The following is a 9,511-nucleotide window of genomic DNA, read 5'->3' as shown; positions in this document are numbered from 1 at the left end:
AGGGAAGCTGGAGGGGAGCGTGGGGCGGGTGTAGGGGGCGCTGAGGGGCGGGAACCCGGGAGAAGGAGGAGGGAGGCCGGCGGGAAGCGTGTGGGGGGTGTAGGGGGCGCTGAGGGGCGGCAGGAACCCGGGCAGGGGAAGGTCGACCTCTGGAAGTGGAACGCGGGTCTCCACGCAGATTCCTGTCCAGTGACTGTGGTGAATGCGGATTTCTTTCTTTTTTTCTTCAGAAAAGGTATTTTAAACCAACTTTTACGTTGAAAAAATAAAAATGTTGCGCTCCACTTTGGGATGGGGGAATCAGTAAATCAGGAGCTTGCAATTTTTAAAATGATTAATAAGTAAAAGAGTGAAATGATACATGATCCTGGCCAAACCTAGGTAGCGCTTTAAAAACGATGTAAAAACGTATCCATTTCTTTTTTTTTTTTTTTAAATCAATTTTAGGCTGGGCGCGGTGGCTCACACCTGTAATCCCAGCACTATGGGAGAATAAGGCTGGCAGATCACGAGGTCAGAGGTTCGAGACCAGCCTGGCCAACATAGTAAAACCCCGTCTCTACTAAAAATACAAAAATTAGCCGGGCGTGGCGGTGGACGCCTGTAATCCCAGCTACTCGGGAGGCTGAGGCAGGAGAATCACAGGAACCCGGAAGGTGGAGGTTGAGATCGCGCCATTGCACTCCAGCCCAGGCAAGAGAGTGAGACTCTTGTTTCAAAAAAAAAATTCCTTTTATCCTGTGTGACAGGTATTTGAACCAGCTAATCAATCTTCATTCAAGGAAGCACCCAATCCTAAATATGCATCCTAAAGGCAGCCTGTCTTGGTCCCCCATCCTACCAGCCTAGTCCAGATCACCTTCCTTTATCTGCGGATTACTGCAACAACCTGTGGCTCTGTCCATTTGCCGCTTTGATCAAGGCAACTGGATCTATGAAAACGCCCAAACCCAATCAGGACACTCCAACGCTCAAACTCTTAACATTGTTGCCTATCTTTGTAATTGGTAGCAGTTCTTTAGTTGGTGTGTCTACAGTCTAGACGTGCAGAGCCTACTTTTAACCTCAGAAACGACTGGCTGAAACCTCATCAGCCTCGGGCAGCAGGGTGCAGAAAGTGAGGAGGCAGTAGAGTGGGAAACGAGGCTAGCGGGAAAACTCTTTCCCATTCACTTGAGAATATAATCTGTATATCTGACCGTTTAGAAAAGCCCTACTAACCCCATGAGATAATGCAGAGCTCAGCAAACTATGGCACTAGAGCCAAATCCATTCTTTTCTGTGTGGGGGGGAGTAGAGGAAAGGGGAAGTGGGCGGGAAGACTGCCATCTTTTTTTTTTTTAACAGCCTTGAGCAAGGAATGATTATTTCTAGTTTTAAATAATTTAAAAAAAATTTTTTTTTTTTTTTTTGGAGACGGAGTTTCGCTCCTGTTACCCAGGCTGGAGTGCAATGGCGCGATCTCGGCTCACCGCAACCTCCGCCTCCCGGGTTCAAGCAATTCTCCTGCCTCAGCCTCCTGAGTAGCTGGGACTACAGGCACGCGCCACCATGCCCAGCTAATTTTTTATAGTTTTAGTAGAGACGGGGTTTCACCATGTTGACCAGGATGGTCTCGATCTCTTGACCTCGTGATCCACCCGCCTCGGCCTCCCAAAGTGCTGGGATTACAGGCTTGAGCCACCGCGCCCGGCCTAAAATATTTTTTAAAACAATATGTGACAGGTTGGACGTGGTGGCTCACACCTGTAATACCAGCACTTTGGGAGGTCCAAGCGTTAGGATCACTTGAGGCCAGGAGTTCAAGATCAGTCTGGGCAACACAGGGAGAACCCCCGTCTTTACAAAAAATTTAAAAATTAGTTGGATATGGTGATACACGCCCCCGCCCCCAGCGACTCTAGAGGCTAGGGTGAGAGGACTGTTTGAGCCCAGGAGTTCAAAAGCTGCAGTGAGCCGTGATCTCGCCACTGCACTCCAGCCTGGATTGCAATGCAAGACCCTGTCAAAACAGAAAGAGAAGAGGCCGGGCGCAGTGGCTCACGCCTGTAATCACAGCACTTTGGGAGGCTGAAGCGGGCGGATCAGACCAGCCTGGTCAATGCGGTAAAACCCCGTCTCTACTAAAAATACAAAAAATTAGTCGGGCGTGATTGTGGGTACCTGTAATCCCAGCTACTCGGGAGGGCTGAGGCAGAAGAATCACTTGAACCTGGGAGGCAGAGGTTCCAGTGAGCCGAAATCGTGCCATTGCACTCTAGCCTGGGCAACAAAGCTAGACTTCATTTCAAAAAAAAAAAAAGAGGAAAAAATGTGAAAACTATATGAAATTCACATTTCAGTGACCTTAAACTAAGTTTTATTAGGACACAGCCCACACTTACTCATTTATGGCTACTTTTGCTCTGGGAAGGGTAGAGTTGAGTAGTTGGGAGGCAGACTATGTGTCCCACTAAGCTGGAGAATACATTTACTGTTGGACCCTTTATGAGAAGAGTTTGTAGACCTGAGCTAACAGGTGTCATATAACCAGCGTAGCGTGCAGAAGTACCCTGTGTTAACTTGTCATTATTATAGCTGTCACTGTAGATGTGTATCAAATCCCAAAAATATTTCTTCTTCCAATCTGTTTTTATGATGTGTTTGACTAGCAGCTGAAGAGCTATAAAATATTGAGATACCTTCTAATAATTAAATATTGAAGAGATGCTATTTGTGAGTTTATAATACAATTATCCATTTAAATCGATGTAGCATTTAAATGCCAAGTAATTTATGTACAGCAAATTCACTAGATTTTAATGTCGCTGAACATTGAGATCTCTCCTCAATACTACCTCCAACATCTCTCATGTTTGAAGATAATATATCCTAGAAGTAAAATAGCTAAGGCTAAAAGAGAGTAAAATATTTGTTCCACTTGTTCAAAGTTTGTCAGAAAACAAAACAGTTCAAGAGGCATAATGAGGACCATACTCCCCAGTGTCTGGAAAGCCGGAGATGGGACTGTCTCCTCCCCGGATTTCAGACTGTTCTGCACTGTGTGCAGAGTAACCGGACTGTGCAGGAGAATCATAAATCTGACAGCACAAGGAGACGAAAGCCAGGCTTAGATGATTTTGCTTAAAGTCAGGTTTTGTTCCATTTGATAATTTGGAAAAATACTGGAACACAGGTCATTCGTTTGTTCATTCATTCATAATTTCAGGTTGGCTTGGTCTCTTGATGTCCTATTGGAACCACTGCTTTATTTAATGATAAACTATTTAAATGAATTTCAAAGGAAATAAACTTCACAGTACATCTGATGTTTTAGGACAGATCACATGTTGACACAGATAAAAGTGCCCACCTGTGAAGCCTTTGATAAATTTTAATCAATAAAAAATGTAATAAGACACTAAGATGATTGGCCATGAAGTACCTAATTGCTGGAGGATGGGATTGTTCAGAAAGAAAACCTATTCAGCCTTCTAAGAGAACAACGTTGGGGGACGGGCCATCCTCCATATTAATGACTTCATTTCCTTTGAGACAAGACTTAAAGTATGGCTACTTGTTATCTTCAATTTTTTTTTTTTTTTCCTTTGTGAAACAGTCTTGCTCTTTCACCCAGACTGGAGTGCAGTGGCATGATCTTGGCTCACTGCAACCTCCATCTCCCAGGTTCAAGTGATTCTCCTGCTTCAGCCTCCCCAGTAGCTGGGATTACAGGCATGTGCCCCCACGCCTAGCTAATTTTTGTATCTTTAGTAGAGAAGGAGGTTCACCATGTTGGCCAGGCTGGTCTTGAACTCCTGGCCTCAAGAGAGCCATGTGCCTCGGCCTCCCAATCTTCAATTCTTAGGAAAGCTAGTTGAAAGTACATTAAAACAAAAGTACTAACCCAGCAGAATCTGGTTTATGAAATATAAAATATATGAGTTTGGGGTCTTGTGAGTAGTGTTATTTCTTCCCTATAGTCTAACATGTTTTCTCTAAAGTCTTGGCTCAGCCTGTATCAGTGTTATCAATAACTAGTCAGATTAAACAGCAACAGCAACTCAAGGTTACTGTCTGTCATTTCACTTCTCCAGGGTACCGCATGTCAAAACTACCAATGCTTGCAGTTTTTCCCCTGAACCAATATATCAGGTATGTCAACCTAAAAACAAAATATTTTGAAGTAACAGGTATATAAATTTATCTAGCCCACAGCAGGTGCTCAGAGGTTGATTCTGAATCCAGATTATAAAAATTAAGGGCCTTTCAAAAATCCTTTGTAATATTCAAGCATCAGGGATTTCCTCTGTGGCCCCGGGTGCAACAATTGGGTTTGCCACATTGGGTCGCTGGTCCTCCATTCTTGTAATGCCGCACTAGGAATCGTGATGCTGAATGAATCCTCTCTCCTTTCTTCACCAGCTCTGTCAGCACTCAGGTTATGGAATTTCAGCAGTCATTTAGAAATGTTACTCATCTTGTCCTCTGTCTCAGCTTTTATTAAGTTGCATTGAATAAAAATGCAACTGCTATTTATGCAAGCTAGGAATCAAATTCAGAAAATTATCATCCGTTGGGAAGAAATGACACAAAAATTATGTACATTTAGAATTATTTTATTTCATGCTGCAAAATATATAAAATTGGTAATAGTAAAAAGCAATTTTCAATACAGACATTTTTATGTGGATATTGTATGTATCAGGAGTCATTGTAAGCACCGTTCTTTGTGTAATAAAGTTCCAAGTATATAACATTCATCCAGGCACCACTGAGATAAAAGATAAATACCTGGTGTCATATAAAGGCTTTTTCAACAATAGAAATATGATTGGTCAGATTCATACATGTTTGCCATCAGATTAGTAAGAGATCTATCCATTTCAATAGTATAACCTAGATATACAAAGAAGCAAATAAAAGGATGCTTGGTTATAGCTGGTAACTTTATAACACATTAATAGGTTTGCTATAGTATTAACAATGGAAGAGACAAGAAAGGAAAGAAAAAAGGAAGGGCTAAATGCTTGGTGAATTTTATAAGTCTGTACTGTTATTTCATTATCTTAAAAAAAAAAAAAAAACCCTTTAATCAAAGTTGCCAAAAAAGGAAAAAAAAAACAAACCTTCTTTGTTCATTTGATACAGCTTTTGGGGAAAATCACAATGTGAGTAGGTAGTGCCAGCATTTAATCAGTTGCTGCTGTAAAGTGACACTGTGTCACTTAGGGCCACTTTTGGGCAAATCAGGGCTTCTCATTGATCTAGGTCAGTAACAACACCTGTTGTAGCAACACACAGCCCAAGGAGCAACACTTTCCTGGAACCAGGTCCTTGCTATATGTGGCTTCTTTAGAACACTTGAAACTCTTTGGAAATAAAAAGGATTTCATCTGCCATTTGATGATAATGACTACAAATTACTGAACTTTATGTGCCATCATAGGAAAGGCACTTTATCTATAACATTTTGCATTTAATCGACATATCCTTCTGTGGCTTTTGGCAGAAGAGGCCCCGAGATTTGCCAGCTTGCCCACATCGCAAAGCTGTTGAGAGTGAAGATTTGAAACTAGGCTTGTCTGAACTTACTGAGTATGCTCTTTCTACTTCAAGATGTCTTTCTCTTTCCACTTCCACGCTTCTAGTAAACTTTAAAAACAGTTATTTCAATTATATATAATATATAATATCTATATATATTATATATGTATATACACACATATGTATGTAAATCCAAAGATACAAAAAGATACTGAGAACTAAGTCTTCCCTTTTCCCTGTATCCCTAGCTGTCTCCTTTCCAGGGAGGGTCTGTGCTTACACAACTGATTATGTAGATATATTCCCCCTTCTCTATTTTTTCTGATACAAATGTAACTCACAATACACTAGTGATCTTTAAGAAGCCTTCTCGGCTGGGCACAGTGGCTCACACCTGTAATCCCAGCACTTTGAAAGGCCCTGGTGGGAGAACTGCTTGAGCCCAGGAGTTTGACGCCAGCCTAAGCAGCACAGTGAGACCCCCATCTCTACAAAAAGTAATACAAAAAATTAGTCAGGATGGTGGTGTGTGCCTGTAGTCCCTGCTATTCAGAAGGCTGAGGTGTGAGAATCACTTGAACCTGGGAGGTCCAGGGTGCAGTGAGCCATGATAGCATCACTGCATTCCAGCCTGGGGTACAGAGAGAAACCCTGTCTCAAAAAAAAAAAAAAAAAAAAGGTATAATGCTCTTTGGAAATGAATTTGAAAATATTTACTTGGACATTTTTATTTTAATAATTTTAAATGGTCTATACCCAGCTAGAAATGGAAATGACACAGCAGTGAAAAACAGCTCCCTTCTTCCACTTTCAATCCTCCCAATTCCTCAGTTCCTCTCCCCAAATTGAACTACTATTACCAGTTTCTTATTTAACTTTCCAGAGATAGTCTTTTCAAATAGAAACATGTATTTATATTTCTTCCTCCATTATTGTTATTTACATAAGCTGTAACATACTGAACATATGATTTTGTACTTGACTTTGCTTACTTAACAGTCCATGTCAGCATGTATAACTCTATATATATACATACATACATACATATATATATATGTATATGTATATATATGTTTTTCTTTTTGAGATGGAGTCGCCCCCTGTCACCCAGGCTGGGATACAGTGGTATGATCTCAGCTCACTGCAACCTCCGCCTCCCGGGTTCAAGTGATTCTCCCGCCTCAGCCTCCCAAGTAGGTGGGACTACACGTACCCACCACCACACCTGGATAACTTTTGTATTTTTAGTAGAAACAGGATTTCACCGTGTTGGCCAGGCTGGTCTTGAACTCTTGACCTTGTGATCTACCCACCTCAGCCTCCCAAAGTGCTGGGATTACAGGCGTGAGCCACCACACTCGGTCAACATGTACAATTCTAACTTATTCTTTTTTAACATCAGCATGGAATTCCATTACATGTATATACCATAATTTATTTCATCAGTTCTCTATTGAAGAAACATTTAAGTTGTTTCTAGTCGTTTACTGTTACAAAGAATGCTGCAATGACTAGTCTTTTCTGTGTGCATATGTGAGAGTTTTTCTGCAGGATGAATTAGCAGATGTGACATTGCTGGGTCACAGGGTATATACATTTTTAATTGTAATGGTAATTTAATTACACAGGAATTGTATCATTTACATTTCCCCAATAATATGTTTGGGAGTACACTTTTTCCTCCAACCCTCACCAGCACAGAACTTTTTTAAACTTCCGTTAAGGTGGAGCTTTTATATAAGATGTTTTGTTCATTCATTAACTGTTTAGGTAGAGCCTGTGATTTACAGTTTGTACCAGCAACAGTGCACCAGATCCACGTGTGCATTTTGGGGGCTCTAAGACTTTGGATGAAAAAAGAAGCAGAATAATTTACAAGCAAAACTCCTAATGTGCTAACTTTCCGAATTCCTGCTATAAGCCTGGCCCCAGGGATACTCGGAGAAATAAGCCCTGCTTTCACTCGAGTGCTGTTAACAGTTCTCCCATTAATGTCAAAGTGGCTGCTAACACATGCCAGTTGCTGCTTGGAGAATGGATCCCACATATCCACTAAGGCTTAGGCTTCCACTAATGCTTAGAAGATGTGGGTGGTGGCTGCACACTTCCTTCTTCCATTTGAAGTTGCTTCTCTCCACTCCGACACATAATGAAAGCAATTATAAACAAAAGAAAAGGCATTTGCCACCCGTTTTTTGTTTTGACAGAGTCTCACCGTGTCGCTCAGGCTGGAGTGTAATGGCACGATCTTGGCTCACGGCAACCTCTGCCTCCTGGATTCAAGCAATTCTCCTGCCTCAGCTCCTGAGTAGCTGGGACTACAGGTGTGCACCACCATGCCCAGCTAATTTTTTGTGTATTTAGTAGACACAGGGTTTTACCATGTTGGCCAGGCTGGTCTTGAACCCCTGACCTCATGATCTGCCCGCCTTGGCCTCACAAAGTGCTGGGATTACAGGCGTTAGCACTGCGCCTGGCCAGTATTCGCATTTTAATTGTAGTATGCACTATATTTCTAACGAGGGGACCGGTTATAGAGTTTGTTTTGTTTTGTTGGAATGTAGTAAAAGGCATTTATTTCTTCTGTTCTTTTATTTATTTATCTATTTATTTTGCTGGAGGGTGGAGGGAGGTAGAAATTTTTTTTTTTTTTTTTTAGGAAAAATCTATGAGAAGCAGGGAGATTATTATTTTTATTTTCCCCTCTTATTAACCACTATACAAATTAGAAGGGATTAATTACTACTTACCAAAATTATTGGTCTTTGCAAATTATCCAAATAACTGCCAGTTACCAGCTCTACCTAAACTGACTGGAAGAAAGCCTATATTTAAGCTTACCATTGTGTTTGCTAGTGTCTAATAAAAACTGCTCTCCAAATGGTCATAATACAGAAGGAAAAACTAGATTATTGAAGAATTTGAGCATTAAATTAGGCCATAATCAGCCAGCCGTGCCTACTTAATATTATGAGGTTAGGATTGTTGAGTGTACACTCTCTTTACTGCTCTTCCCTTACCTCATGTAACCTAGAGCATCACATTATGATACTCCAGGATCACTCACCTTGATTATCAACTGTCAGACTTTGACAAACTCCCACAGGGATTTAAAAGCCTCTCCTTGCATTGTCTGTGCTATACCAAACCCGGAAGCACATGGAGACACTACACTCTGGATGACAAAAGCAAGCAGAATAATTTACAAGTAAAACCTCTGATCATTCCATATGTAATTGACCCTTAAATAACATGGATTTGAACCGTGCAGGTTCAAAATATGTGAGTTTTTTGTCAGACAGGGTCTCCTCTGTTGCCTAGGCTGGAGTGCAGTGGCGCAGTCTCCACTCACCACAGCCTCAGCCTCCCAAGTAGCTGGGATTACAGGTGTGTGCCCTCATGTGCAGCTAATTTTTATTTTATTTTATTTTTAGTGGGGACGGGTTTTCCCTATGTAGACCAGGCTGGTCTTGAACTCCTGGCCTCAAGTGATCCACCCACCTCTGCCTTCCAAAGTGCTGAGGTTACAGGCATGAGCCACCACACCTGGCCGTGAATTTTTTTCAATAAATATATTGGAAAATTTTTTGGAGATACATGACAATTTCGAAAAATCGCCAAATGAACTGCATAGCCTAGACATATCCAAACAGTTAAGAAAAAGGCATGTCATCAACGCATATGATATATGCAGATACCAGCCTATTTTATCATTCACTACCACAATACATACACAAATCTCTTATAAAAAGTTAAACTTGGCCGGGCGCGGTGGCTCACGCCTATAATCCCAGCACTTTGGGAGGCTGAGGCCGGTGGATCACGAGGTCAAGAGATCGAGACCATCTTGGTCAACAAGGTGAAACCCCGTCTCTACTAAAAATACAAAAAATTAGCTGGGCATGATGGCGCGTGCCTGTAGTCCCAGATACTTGGGAGGATGAGGCAGGAGAATTGCTTGAACCCAGGAGGCGGAGGTTGCGGT

At 41.6% G+C, this 9,511-nt stretch overlaps 1 long non-coding RNA gene across 2 annotated transcripts in view; it reads left to right on the top strand.

The window, feature by feature from the left end:
* Window positions 1-88: 88 nt before the first annotated feature.
* LOC119467934 overlaps window positions 89-9,511 on the top strand; it is a 32,500-nt gene continuing 23,077 nt past the window's right edge. The window contains exon 1 of one of the 2 annotated variants that reach the window (XR_005196562.1): window positions 89-235. This is a non-coding gene — a long non-coding RNA (uncharacterized LOC119467934). The remainder of the gene's footprint in view (window positions 236-9,511) is intronic. The other variant, XR_005196561.1, reaches the window with a different exon arrangement.

Source organism: Cebus imitator, unplaced genomic scaffold (genome assembly GCF_001604975.1).
Source record: "Cebus imitator isolate Cc_AM_T3 unplaced genomic scaffold, Cebus_imitator-1.0 Scaffold353, whole genome shotgun sequence".
Classification (NCBI taxonomy): Eukaryota; Metazoa; Chordata; class Mammalia; order Primates; family Cebidae; genus Cebus; species Cebus imitator.
Note: the sequence above shows the minus strand (reverse complement) of the source record. Positions and strands in the feature narration are given on the sequence as shown.